Here is a 15,834-nt window from a genome sequence, read left to right on the forward strand (position 1 = left end):
GTCTTATCTTACGAATTCTGATGATCCTCATTCATCATCTTTGGCATTTCTCTTCAGTATGTTGTAAACTCTAAAAATTATGTTGATTTTATCATTGGATAATACTTTACTTCAAATAATTATGTTATATTAACCATTGACTTGCTATGATTTTGATATGATCTTTAATTGTATTTGCATGATTTCATACCATGATATTTTAGGTATATTTATTTGTGTGTATATATGAGGGCCCACATATATATCCCAATAAATATACAAATTATTGTGTCTTTTGTGACTTGTCAATTATGAGTACATTCTTCTATATTTCACATATGTAAATGTTTTTTCTCTTGCTTATTCCTTGGGATTATGAGTTATTGACACACAGGTGCAATTTATGCTTTTCTAGCATCATTTTATTCCCATGTTGGCACTTTATGGTTTATACCATTTATTCACATGGAGTTTCCTTCCATTTGGTTCTCTTTGTTCCATTTTGAAAGGTTGAGATTTATATGGAGTTTCCCTCCATTTAATTCTATCATATCTACTTTGAAGGTTGATGTATATGGAGCTTCCCTCCATGTTGTTCTATTTTTTCCTTCATGAAGAGGATGTTATTCTTGGAATTTTCCTCCAATTTTAGTTAATTTGACCCATCTTGAAGGAACTTTACTCTTTTTTAAGGCAATGTGTTGTTAATACTCATAATCCTCCCCTTTGGTATCTTTGAAATCATGATGTATAATGTTCTACATACTTCATTGCTTAAATCCTGAGTCACGCAAGTTATGGATTGATCACCCATTAACTTGCAGTGAGATGACTTATTAGTGGACTATCTATATCCATGTGATTGATGCATTGTTAATGTAGGTTTCATTAGTGGGCCTTGTTTGTGATAATTTGTGCCTTAGTATTCCTTTCATGAGATCTTTGATAAATACTTTTCATATCTAACTTGTTCTTTGAGTATATGATTTATATTGATATCAGGTAATCCATCAAGGCACATACAAGACATCATTATTTTTTTTACAGATCCTATGCCACATGAATCCACTTGAAAATGTAACACACTTGAAGGACTATCCGCTTCTCTTGGCTCTCCAATGATGTACCCACACTAATAAGAGACCCCTTACACAATTTAAGATATTTCAAAAAATTAAGTTGTATTATTGTAAATTGGGTTTGACACCCTTTAATGTAATCTCCCCAAGTAAAGATTAAAAGGGGGTGTTAGAATTAGTAATCTTTCCTTGGTTGTATTTATTTATTGAATGGGATAAACCAAGGTATCCCTTGTGTTGTTTGTCCTCTAGTAAACATGTGAGGACATGTCATTTACTTGTCCTCTTGTCCATGTGTGAGGACAACTCATTTCTTGTAATTCCTTTTATAAGGAAATTAGTTTATCCTCCTTTAGAGGATCTTGACACTTTGCACACACTTATTATGAATGGTGGCATTCATAGAAATGAGAGTTACACATGCAACTTATTCTCATCTCTATAAAAGTGATGCCTCTATCTCATTCTTTCACTATTCTTCACATCATCTTGATGTTATTGTAATGAGCTGTTTGCTCCACCTTTTGTCTCTCTCCTTTCTTAGGGCTTTTTCTTTCTATTCATAATATTACACAAGGGGTTTTTCTTTGCTTTCCCCTTTCAAAATCTCTTGTCTCCATTCTTGTTGCTCCATTGGGAAGATCATTTGGTTTATGGTAAATTTCTTCACATCAAGCTCTCTCAGATTGTTTCATTAGTATTCATTTTATTTGATTTCTTACAGATAAAAGTATATTTTAACTTTTACAAAATCATGACATGATGAGATTATGATCAATAAGACATTACAACATTCCTTATTAGCCTATTAGATAAATCACATAACTTTTGAAAAGACACATTTTTGCATTGAGAGTGATGACTAGTTGTTTTATGTCTTTGATTTCTTTTTATTTATCTTTGGTAACATTTCTTTTAGTTTTTTTGGGATGTCTCTTACTAAAAATGCAATGATAGACATGTTCACTTATAAATATTGCATGTGGATTGTTCCCTAGTAACATGATGACCTGTCTTAGTATATGATTATCTAAATATCATCAAGGACATATGGGTTGCGAAAGAAAAGGGGTATTCCTTTATTGTGTAATGTGTTTTCCTCTATATAATTACTACATTAATTCATTTGGATTTAGTTCATATCCATACAGGTTATCATTTTCCACTAATAATCCCAATGATGATATAGTAGGTCTAAAAAGAAAGAGAATTATCATGTCCTCTTCATTATCTTTCACATCACTCTTTCACCATATATAATCTATCAATATCAAATCAATCATCTTACCAAGCTATCATCAGTGTTTACTAATATGCATACAATCAATCAATCTTGTGTCAGGTTATCTTACACTAGAATCCATCTCAATCTAGTTATCTATCATCTGCCTCAATCAATGCTATTGATTGTCAACTAGATAAGTCAACTTTCTCAACACAATCAATATGTCTATCTTGATCATTTTAATTAATTAGTGAGTTGCACTTTCCAATTATTCATATTTATCAAATGCATGATTAATTATATGCTTAGTGCAATATCTTAACATTTTATGTATCTTTGTCAACCATTCATCATCATCATCAAATATCCCTCTTGATTTACCAAGAAGTTTTCCTTTGTATATCTCTCTCAATCTCCTGAGGGGGCATAATCATTGCCTTCCCAGTTTAAACTCGAGCATTTATCAATAATCAATTTTCTTTCTTTAAAATAACGTGATAAGTTGAATTGTTTCAAAGAGGTTGAAAATGTGTACACCTAAACATATCATCATGAAATTAGGAAATTTGTCTATTAATTAAATAGGCATCCTTATTTATATAATTAACTCATTAGCCCTTTTTTTTTATTCAAATAAAAATTATTGTTCATGTATCTCATTAATTAACATTTTCTATCTAAGAATTAAATAAATCCTTATTTAATTAACCCAATTTCTATCTCTCAACTCTCCTATTTATGAAATAAATACCTTTATAAAACCTCACAAATCCTCTTTTTTCCATTTTAACCAATCCTTCATCAATTACATAGATCAATTCCTAATTTTTTAGCTTGTGACACTTGTCCCTTGTCTCTTCTTATGACTTCTATTCCTAAAGTCAATATTCTCTACATACAATTACTATCATCACTTAATCTCAACTAATCATTCTCATTGCCTCTTGCACTTGTTCTACAAAACTAAGCATTGCTTTGTTTGTGCTTTAGTGAAGATGTGTTCCACTAATATGATGATTGAATGCTTTGGGATTTTATTGCTTATGTTTGGGCTAAATTAGGGTTTGCATATTTGTTTGTTCATTTTAGTCATTGTCACCAATTTCAACTAAACCGGTATAATATATTTAGATGTACTTTCAAATTCATTTAACCTAGCATTATTATTTTGCCAATTTTTGATTCCACAAAATGTATCTCATGCCATAAAAAACATAAGGATTTTGAGAAAATAAACATTATCAATTTCTACGACATGCATTTTTTTGAATCACCATCAATTCAAATACAAACTTATATATAAAAATATGACTCGTCTTATTTTCAAGTTTAGTTTAATAGCGGTTACTACAAACGACAACCTAAATCGTCATTTATAATTAATCATTATTGAGGGAGCAACCTTGAATTGTATATTTGGTGGAAAAAATAATATACACCATATATATCTATCAACGTAGTGTAAAATTATCCAACAAGGTACAACGCCACATAAATCTTATAACCATCACATCTAGATAACTAGATGTTCATCTACACCATCCAACATATAAATTGATTATTAATTAAAATGCATGATATTAAGATATTTAATAATCACACATATACACTAGATATCTATAAGGATAGTCATGTAATAAAACATAATGCTAATCTAGTGATAAAATAAAAGAGCATGCACATCTCATATTTTTTTACCAAGATCTTGAGGTCAAACACAAAATCTTTGAAGAAGGGATCTCACATCATGTAATAAAACATAATACTAATCTACTCATAAAATGAAGAGCATGCACATCTCATATTTGTTTGCCAAAATCTTGAGGTCAAACACAAAATCTTTGTATAAGGGATCTCACACCTTCAATATAATGACACATCTAGAAATACATCAAGTCCTTGCAAAGGGAACTTAATCCAACACTATGCACACATTTCAATACCCAGAAGACCAATGACTAACATGTAAAGAAGCACCATCTCTAATATTTAAGTGGTCTCAACACATGACAAATGCAAACTAATATAGGCAAAATATCAATCATTGCATAAAATAAAAGTCATGAGATCCAATCCTCACATCGAACTTGCAAATCATCTACAACCAACATGATTCAAAATGTGAAAAGATGAACAAATTTTTTAAAAAAGTGATTATTGACAAAAATCTATAAAGCTCAAAATTTGATAATTACTAAATGCAACATACACAATATTGACTATGAAAGTTGTGATACATCATTGAAGACAATGTAATTAATGACCAACTGAAGACAAAAGCATGCAAGCATTCTAGTTGATTTTGTGTACCCTATTATCTACTTTACAACCTATTATGTCAAGTTAATATGACCATTAGGTTTATATGCAACTTTATCTTATAACCCATGTCTAAAAACAAGGTTGTGCTCAGAAACTGGGTTTTCTTCAAAAGGTGATATGAGGAATTCTTTGGCTTGATTTACTTTTAAACAATGTGTCTAAAAGAACCTAGTTGTTGATATAGCCATTTCCTACAAAATGAAAGATCCCAAAAATTAATTACTTACAAACCCAATAATTGTTTACCATGATACTATTAACTAAACAATATAAATGCATAGTTATTGGTATAATTTTGTTTCTATTACAAATCAACTTGCACCAAAAAGGTTACATTGTTTTAAAATAAAAAAACTATTGGTTACATTTACAAATACAATGGATTGCCCCAATTCATGTACAAAGCATTTTCAATTTATGGACATTCAAGCCCAACAATTGATGCATAATAACTTATAATACAAATACTTTCGGTTTTAACTCTCCTCTGCACATTCTCCCAAAAAGCTGACATCTTCAAGAAATTAATCCAACTGCAATTCATATCCTAATGTTGTAAGGCCCACCACATTTGACATTAACACTCATTTGGAAACAATACCATTTTCAAAACAGTGTTGAAACATATCGATCTCATAACTATTGATGCCGTAGTTGCACAGAGTCTTCCATATGGTAGATATATTGTTGTAGGGTGTGTACAAAGAACACATAAGAATATTGCTACAATGTGCACAAGAGAAAATTTCCATACAATGTGTATGGTGTGCCCAATCAACAAGTTGTCATATGGTGTGTACAGTGAGTGTTGTCAGTGAATTTTCGTGCAGTGTTGACTGAAAGTGCAGTTGTCAAGTCGAGAAAATCCACGATCCATACGAGCATATATTGCACAATATGTTAATTATTGTTAGTTGGACAATTGTTATTTCTGACCCGAAAATAGCAGTAGTATTTATGGGTAGCTTGGACAGGTGTTCGTCCTTATCTATGAATAGCAGTAGTATTTATGGGTGGTTTGGATAGCTGTTTGTCCACTTGTCAAGAATTAGTAAATGGTTATTATTTACTAATTTTAAAGATTCCCTTTTGGACACCTTGCAACCAATTCTATTGTTGGCTGTCAAGTTATCTTAATCTCAACCGTCGATTGTAAATCAATCTCGGGCGTTGGGTTACCAATAGGAGTAGTATAAAAAGGGGTCATTGGGTCATTTGGAGGAAAAAGTTTTTGAGAAACGTTTTGCAGTGTTAGCAAACAGTCTTGCAGTGTTAGCAAGGGCGCAGTGTTAGCGTGGGGATAGCAGTGAGGAATATCAGCGGGAGAAATTAGGAGGTTGTCCAAATTCTGCCAGTGAGAGGCAAGGAATTTTTGTATCTCTTGATTTGCTGAAGTTTAATACAATTCCTCATCTGTAGAACTGGTTTTCCCTTAAGGGTTTTTCCAGGGACAATTTGTCCGAAAATATTGTGTTCATTGTGTTGCACATTTCTTTCCGTATTTTATAAGTGAAGTTGCAGTTGTGTTATTTTTCGATATTAGCTGGGAATTTGTTTTCAACAGTTTAATAATCATTTACGATAGGAGATTAATAATCAATGACTGCAATAGTTGATTTTTCACATGGTATCAGAGCATTGTTAAGGGTAGAAGAGTTTTTCCCTAGGAAAGAAATTTTGATCTCTTTAGATTTATTATTGCTTTAAACTCTTGAGATGGCTTTAGCTGGTTTGAGAGATCAGGATAGATTGGATGGTGCCTCAAATTTTGGTGTTTAGAAGGCCAGAATTTTTTTATTGTTGGAAGAGAATGGTATCAAGGATTATGCTACCAATAGTGTACCTGTACCAACGGATGCAACACAGCTTGTAGCATATAGGAAGGATGATGCCAAAACGAGGAGGATTATCCTTGATGGTGTCAAGGATCATATTGTTCCACATATCTCGGAGCTAGATACAACAAAGAAGATGTGGGATGCCATTCTAAATCTGTACCAGAATGCTACCACCAATAGGAAGTTGATTCTCAGAGAGAAGCTAAAGAATACCCGGATGAATCAGGGAGAAGACGTCACAAGTTACCTCACCAGGCTCAGACTTGTCAAGGATGAGTTAGCAACTGTTGGAGATAGCCCTAGTGATGATGAGCTAGTGAGAATAGCCCTAAATGGGTTTACTAAACAATAGAGTGTCTTTGTTCAAGTTGTCAGTGGATGAGATACTTTACCGAGTTGGGATCGACTATGGACTGATTTCACTCAGGAGGAGTTTAGACTAAGTCTTGTCAATGGGGCCAACAAGAGTTAGAAAAATGAGGTGGAACAAGATAACGTTGCCCTAGTGGGTAAAGGGAAAGCAAAGAAGGGATCTAGCAAAGGATCAAATTCACAAAGTGAAAAGAAGAAGAAGGACCTTTCTAAGGTCAAGTGCTTTGGATGTCACGAGTTTGGCCACTATGTCAGTGATTTCCCAGAGAGGAAGAAGGGTAAGAAGCAGGTGGTAGCTTCAACAAGTGCAGAAGAACTCTCCAGTAGAATGGAAGATGAGTTTGCACTCATAGCTTGTATTGTTAGCTCAACCTCATAGTGTGTTTGGTATATAAATAGTGGGGCGTCATTTCATATGATAGGAGTTAGAGAGTACTTCTCCAGTTACAAGGAGGAGGACACCAACATCCAGATTTCTATGGGAAACTTGTCCAAACTCAACCCTGTTGGGAAAGGGACTGTTCAATTTCAGAGGGAGAATGGAAAGATAATTCCACTTCATGATGTGTTATATGTGCCAGGCTTAGGTATGAATTTGATTTCTGTATCTGTTCTTCAGGATAGGGGGTATAATGTATTCTTTAGAGGGACATAGGTGTTGATTAAGCACAAGGATTGGAAATCACCCATAACTATTGGAGTTAGGAGTGGTCACCTTTATAGATTGCAGGTTGATACTCCTAAGGCACTTATGAGCAACAGTAATCCTAGAGATCTTGGAGAGCTATGGCATAGGAGGATGGGCCATATTCATCATGGAGCACTTAGATTGCTTCGTGAGACCGTGACGGGTGTTCCAAAGGTGAGCACAGAGCATAACGATGTATGTAAGGGATGTGTGTTGGGGAAGTTTGCGAAAGTGTCTTTTCCAAGGAGTGACACCAGATCTAAGGGTGTTCTTGATCTAGTACATTCAGATGTTTGTGGACCAATGTCGACGAAATCTCTCAGAGGATATGAGTACTATGTTACTTTTATTGATGATTTCTCTAGAAAGACCTGGATATACTTCTTGAAGACTAAGGATGAGGTTTTCAGTCGATTCCAAGAGTTCAAGGCTCTTGTGGAGAACTCGACAGGAAAGAAGATAAAGGTTCTTCGGTCAGACAATGGAGGCGAGTAAAAAGGAAATGTCTTCCAGGAGTTCTGCACCAGAGAAGGAATCAAGAGAGAATGCACTGTTCCTTACAATCCACAACCGAATGGAGTTGCTGAGAGGAAGAAACGTTCTATATCGGAGGCAACAAGAGCTATGCTACATGACCAGGACATGCCCCGTTACTTATGGGCAGAGGCGTGTAATACAACATTCTACATTCAGAATAGAGTTCCACACAAGGTGCTAGGGAAGATGACACCAAAGGAGGCTTTCACAGGGAAGAAGCCAGATGTTAGTCACTTCAGCATATTCGGGAGTTTGGCATATTGTCATATTCCTCGAGATACACATACAAAGTTAGATCAGAGTGCAGAGAAGGGGTACTTTGTTGGGTACAGTGAGACCTCAAAGGCATATAGGATTTTCATTTCGGGGACTAAAAGAATTATTGTCAGACGGGATGTCAAGTTCATGGAGGACAAGGCATTCAGGAGATCCAGAGATTTGCTAGCAGATGATCAGAGTAAGCAGCCATCAGAAGCTCCAAGACCAAGTCTAGGGCAGCAAAGCTCAAGTACAGTTACCGGTACGAGTGCAGACTCAATTAGTGACGATTCATAGAGTATGGAGCAACAGGTGCAACATGAAATGCATCTAGAAGACTTAGAGGTTGACATTTCATCCTCTACAGTTGGCAACAGGAACCATGTGGTTCCAGATACACAAAGGGATACTCAGGAGTTTGTGGGAGCTCCTAGGAAGAGTACTAGACAGCGAAGACAACCAGCCAAGTTCAATGACTATGTGGCATTAGTTAGTCAGTTGGTAGATAGTGAGCCTTCTAGCTATCAGGAAGTTGCAGAACATCAGGTATGGCGAGATGTTATGGTTGAGGAATATTCTTCAATAATGCAGAATGATGTGTGGGAGGTAGTACCTAGACCAACAGATAGGGCTGTAGTTGGATCACGCTGGATCTATAAGATAAAGCACGTTGCAGATGGTAGCATCGAGAAATACAAGGCTAGGTTCGTGGCAAAGGGGTTCTCTCAGAAGGAGGGAATAGACTATGAGGAGACATTTGCTCTAGTTGCCAGGTATACTTCTATACGAGCTGTAATCTCACTTGCAGCACACATGGGATGGCAAATCCATCAAATGGATGTCAAGACAGCATTCCTCAATGGTGAGTTGAAGGAGGAGGTATACATAGAACAACCAGAAGGCTTTGTAGCACACAGCAAAGAGACCCACGTGTGCAGATTGAAGAAAGCATTGTACGGACTCAAGCAGGCTCCTAGAGCGTGGTATGAGCGCATTGATACATACTTGCAGAAAATGGGCTTTGTGAAGAGTGAAGCAGATGCTAACCTCTACTACGTGATGGTTGGGGGTGAGATTCTCATTCTTGTTCTTTATGTGGATGACCTATTTCTTATAGGTTCACTAGGGCTCATAGTGGATTGCAAGAGGAACCTTGCAGAAGAGTTTGAGATGAAGGATTTAAGACTTATGCACTACTTTCTAGGCATGGAAGTGTGGCAGACATATGGGGAGATTTTCCTTGGTCAAGGGAAATATTGCATTGAAATCTTGAAGAAATTTGGAATGGAGGATAGCAAAGCCATGTCTACACCCATGATCACGAATTGGAGGAAGGTAGATACATCTAAGGAGAAAGATGTAATCCCACTTTATATAGACAGTTGATTGGTTCGCTTATGTATTTGGTTAACACTAGGCCAGATATAGCATTTGCAGTAAACTCTCTTAGTTAGTTCATGGTTGAACCAAAGAGAATGCATTGGATAGCGGCTAAGCATGTGCTACGTTACTTGCGTGGTGCACTCGAGTATGGGATTAGATATGTTCGAGGTGAAGGTATCAAGTTGATAGGCTATACTGACGCAGATTGGGCAGGAAGTACAACAAACAAAAGGAGCACTTCAGGGTGTTGTTCCAGCTTGGGATCAGGAGTTGTATCTTGGTTCAACAGGAAGCAGAAGTCTGTGGCTCTAAGTTCAGCAGAAGCAGAATACATAGTAGCTAGCATGGTGACATGTGAAGCTATATGGCTTCAAAAGTTGTTAGTAGCCTTGTTTGGTCAAAAGGTTGAGACTACTGTGATACATTGTGACAATCATAGTTGCATCAAGTTGTCTGAGAATCCAGTGTTTCATGATAGGTCTAAACATATAGATATCAGATATCACTTCATCAGAGATTGTGTACAAAGGAAAGTTGTTCAGCTACAGTACATACCTATAGAGGAGTAGGTAGCAGACATTCTGATGAAGGCTTTGGGAAAGGCCAAATTTATCTTTTTCAGAGATAAGATGGGTGTCATGCAGAATAGCTTCCTCGCTAAGAGGGAGTGTTAATTATTGTTAGTTGGACAGCTGTTATTTCTGACCCAAAAATAACAGTAGTATTTATGGGTAGCTTGGACAGCTGTTCGTCCTTATCTATGAATAGCAGTAGTATTTATGGGTGGTTTGGACAACTGTTTGTCCACTTGCCAAGAATTAGTAAATAGTTATTATTTACTAATTTTAGAGATTCCCTTTTGGACACCTTGCAACCAATTCTATTGTTGGCTGTCGAGTTGTCTTAATCTCAACCGTCGATTGTAAATCAATCTCGGGCGTTGGGTTACCAACAGGAGTAGTATAAAAAGGGGTCATTGGGTCATTTGGAGGAAGAATTTTTTGAGAAACGTTTTGCAGTGTTAGCAAATAGTCTTGCAGTGTTAGCAAGGGCGCAGTGTTAGCATGGGGATAGTGGTGAGGAATATCAGCGGGAGAAATTAGGAGGTTGTCAAAATTCTGCCAGTGAGAGGCAAGGAATTTTTGTATCTCTTGATTTGCTGAAGTTTAATATAATTCCTCATCTGTAGAACTGGTTTTCCCTTAGGGGTTTTTCCAAGGACAATTTGTTCGAAAATATTGTGTTCATTGTGTTGCGCATTTCTTTTCGTATTTTATAAGTGAAGTTGCAGTTGTGTTATTTTTCGATATTAGCTGGGAATTTGTTTTCAGCAGTTTAATAATCATTTACGATAGGAGATTAATAATCAGTGACTGCAATAGTTGATTTTTCACACAATACAACCTCCATATTCTTTCTGTATGTGTCATGCGTTGGCCATACATAATTTATAGGCTTAATCTTACTCATCTCGTCCATCTCATTCCAATCGAGTTGTACAGAACCACATGAGGTAGTTGGTATACAAGAGAATCACATTAGAAAGATATCTGAAAGCAATATAAAAGATGGCTACTTCAAAATTACTCTTTACAATGAGGGAAGTGGGGGTATTATGCTTATAATTGTACATTGGTTAGCTAAATTTATTACCACTTCAGAATCTAACCCTCATAATAGTTGTGTCTGGTGTTTATTATTCTTTTAAGGAAGATCTATTGGATTTGTCTCGATCTACGTTCCTTGTGATTCTCCATCTCAATATTCTCATTACTATGAAGGAAATAAAGAATGTGTTGATTTGATTTATTTGAGGATTTTAATGATGTTCACAAGATTGAACAATTTAAGGGACCACAAAATCCCAAACTTAAGCTAACTCCATATTCCTTTCAATGTATGATCTCTTGTTATGGATCTTGACAAATTCTTATCCTCAAATAAATTATGCACGTTGTTGGCCTTCAAAATGATTTCATACTAAGCTTGGATGCCACATCATACATTGTGCACTTCATAAGAAAGTTTCATTAAGTCTCAATCACACTGCTCTTGTGGAACATGCAGTAAGGGAAGTGGAGGGTGTTATGCTTGGAATCACACCTTGGTTAGCTAAATTTATTACCACTTCAGAATCTAACCCTCATAATAGTTGTTTGGTGTTTATTATTCTTTCAAGGAAGATCTATTGGATTTTTCTCCATTGACGTCTCTTATGATTCTCCATCTCAATATTATCATTACTTGACACATTATTTGAAGGAAATAAAGAACATGTTGATTTGATTTATTTGAGGATTTTAACGACGTCCACAAGATAGAATAGGGACCAAAAAAATCACAACCTTAAGCTAACTTTGTATTCCTTTCCATGTTTGATCTCCTGCTATGGATCTTGACGATAAAGCCAACAATTTGGTTGTTCTTATCCTCCTCAAATAAATTGTGCACGTTCTTTACCTTCAAGATTATTTCATACTAAGCTTGGTTGCCATCATACATTGTGCACTCCATAAGAAAGTTTCATTAAGTCTTGATAGTACCCCTCTTGTAGAACATGCAAGTCCTCTCTTCACAATCCTTTTTGGGCAACTAACCTAGCTTTCCCTTTAATAGATGCCCCAAAACAAGCCTTATCACCATGCTCTAGAGTTGGGTTGAATACCTTGAAATAGTGAACCTTTTTCTTATCCATGTTATTAGTCTACACAACAGTTTGAATTTTTTCTCAAATAAACTTTTTTATTTCCACATTTGTACTAGGAAACTCTTCTAACCTGATGTTCTACATGCTCATCTAGTTTTGTTTCATTTACATTTTCTTTCTGCAAGCCAAACTCTCTTTCATCACAATTTTACGTCATCATTGGTTATCGATGTTTCCAAGTTTTTATAAATAGCTTAATAACCAAGTTTTTTCTACCGCCTCCAAGAAAATATCAAGTTCTGCTAAGACAATTTCATATGGCACTAAGGTCTTAACTTTGAGACTACTTGATATTAAGTATTTCTCAATCATTTTTCTCCATCCACATTTTGTCATGCTACATCCCCAAACTTCGCAATCATAAAGGAATCTGGTGTCATTTACAAACCAAAAAGAGTTTTCTTGGTTTTCCACATCTATTTTGAAGTAGATATGACACTTCTCGTCCACCTGAATCATTTTCCATTTACAATTCTCCAAACTAAGTCTATATAATAAAATTCAATTCCCAAATACTTGTATTTTTTCACAATTTCTAATGGGTTACCTTTAAAAAGAAAGGTAATATGTTTTTCCTTCCCCTTCAAAAAAAGAATTCATAACTTTTGTTTTGATAATGTTCACCAACATCCTCACTTCCAAACAAAAGTGTTTCACGGTTCCTAAGTGATATGTTAATCCTTGGGCCATTTTTGATATCAAGATAAGATTGCCACAATATAAAAGTAGCTTCAACACATAACTTGCCAAATAGACTCCTTCACCATGTATTTTGTCTAGCCAAATTTCTAATTTATCAATGTATAAACCAAACAAAGAGGGAGATATGAAACATCTTTTCATAACACCAATGTGACTACTAAAACATCTAGACATTCCTTCCTTAGTTTTGATTTTAGCTCCAACTCTCTCCTATACTATTATGCACTACAACTCTATACACATCTAGAATGCCTAATTATTCCATTTTCTTCGACAACTTATTTCTAAGTGTTGTGCAAAGACTTTCTTTACGTCTACAAAACAATAAGCTTCTACCATTTTTTTTGTATCAAATGTTAGAAAGGTCTTTATGATTTTTTTTCACTTATTTTGGTATCTAACACATAAACTTAGTGGATTTCATTACACAAATTATATAAATAGTGAATTTTATGAGAAAGTATTGCAAGGGAAATAATTCATAGTAGTTTTGGGTCCATTTGATTCGTGGAATTGGACTAGAATTAGCTTATGCAAAAACTGGATTTGGGAAAATTTGTGTGTCCAAAATTTCAAAATAGAATTAGAATTGCTAAAATCTAAATTTACCTCAAAATCAGGTTATCAAACTTCCTACTAGCTAGGTGGAATTGAAATTCAAGACCTGGTTACACTTTTTTGAGGAGTGAAAAAAATTACATTTTATTGATTTTTCATGTCTGTTTCTCACAACGACCAGCAGATATTGTTTTCAATGACAAAATCATAGATTCTCGGCCAACAGGCTCAACGATGAAGATTTTGATTTGTATGAATTCTATGTTGCTGCAAGAAATCCCATGTACACCAAACTTGGAACCGTTTTCTTGCGCTCCAACGTGTAGTTGAGATGGCTCTTGTACCCTGAGGTACTATTTGTGTAGCGCACGTAGATCTGCAGAGATTTAAACCACCCGTCGTAGTTGACCCTAACTTGTATAGCTCGCCTGACCTTGATGTCGATGTCGTGGATTCCCATATCGGCGGTTACGAATGTGATGGCTTTAGTGTCGATGCCCACATTATTGTCGTCTGGGTCGAACTCATTTTAGACTCTGTCAAATTCGATGGCGAGCTGGCCGGTCGTGCTCCCATCTGTGGTTGAGTCGAAGAGGTAGAGGAAATAACCGTAGTTGTTTGGTAAAAAGCTCTGGTTGTTTGAAGTGGCAGAAAATTTATCTTTCCACTCGTCTTCGTGTTCCATGTGAACCAAATGGTTCTACATTCAACAAATCATTTAAAGATTTTTAAATCCTTAATTTGGCTAATTTTCAAGGCTTGTAGAAATCTTGATTTCCACAATTCCATGAACCAAAAAGACCCTTAGAGAAAAGTATTGGCATGGATTTTATTGGTCGGGTAAGCTTGGTGCAACACTTCTTGAATATTGGCACGAGTTTAAGCTTTGGTGTCAAATCCGGAGAGCAGTTCAAAGACCTATCATTTGGCATGGAACTAGCGGAACAGAGTAGTCTTGTTGTTCAACTCTCTTTCCTATTTTATTGTCACGGTAAATGCTCGGGTACGAGTCCCTTTGTCGTCTGCTGTGTGATTCATATTTTAGGCCGTAAAACTTCGGCACTTCTCCCTCTCAACTCATCGAGCGTCCATTGCTGATCACAGTAACATTAAAATTGAAGCTTCCTGTAATTGATTTGTGGCTAGCTGAGAAGTTTGGGCAAGGATTTAATTGGGGTATACAAATAAAGATTGCATTCAAACAATGATTGTTATATCTTGTAGCATGGAGGACTCTTCCTTCTCTTTTGCGTATGTTTATGCTATTAGATGATATATATCAAGGTCTATTTTGGAGCCGTTCATCCTTGCGGGCATAAGAAAATGGTAAAGATGCATGGGTGTATTCTGTGATCTTGGAGGTGGTTATGAACTTTGAGGAAGGATGTGGAATGGCTGGTAGCTGCAGAATAGGGGTGAAGTCTTCATTTCTGATTGTCATTCCTATTCTTTTTAGATTTGGGTCTCATTCTTGGTGGTTGTGATTTCCTGTACGAGGGCTATTGGAGAAAGAGCTTACTGTTCTATACTTCTGGTCATGCACAAAGTTCCTGAGCAAATATTGTAGTACATCTCAACCATCTAATGCTAATAAGTATTTCTGAGTGCTACTAAACCATTGTTTGGAGTATGAAAGTGATTTAGGTACCTTTGTTATCGAGCCATTTGGCTTCTGCAATTCTGAGCACAACATTGTCATTGTCGATTCATAGTTATAAAGTATAACAACTGATCAATGCTGCTGAATATTGTAAATTCTTCAACAGTTCAGTCTATTCATTAAAAAAGATATATTACAGATTTACAGAAGGTCAGCAATTTGTATGTAATTTTCTGAGATCTATGTTTGAATGTTTTATCTTTGTATCCATTAAAATAAAGATTGGACTCAGATAGATTTGATTAATACAAGTGTTGCTTGCTCTCTATCATTTAAGCCTACTTAAAATTGAATTCAAGAATCCGCAACAAAATGTCCTTACATGCAAATAACCGTTTGACAAAATTACTGTGAGGATTAGAAATACAAATTTGTTTGGTTAAAATCTAGTAGGGGTTCTTACATTGGAACTTCTAAATTCTTCTAACTTAAGGCTGCTGAGTGCTTCAACTCCTTTGTCAAATCAAGTTATGAGTGGTGCTTGTAACAATGAGAGCAACCATTCGCTACCCACACGAGACTCACA

This window comes from Cupressus sempervirens, chromosome 3, assembly GCF_028749045.1.
Source record: "Cupressus sempervirens isolate cs-2001-9-10 chromosome 3, ASM2874904v1, whole genome shotgun sequence".
Lineage (NCBI taxonomy): Eukaryota > Viridiplantae > Streptophyta > Pinopsida > Cupressales > Cupressaceae > Cupressus > Cupressus sempervirens.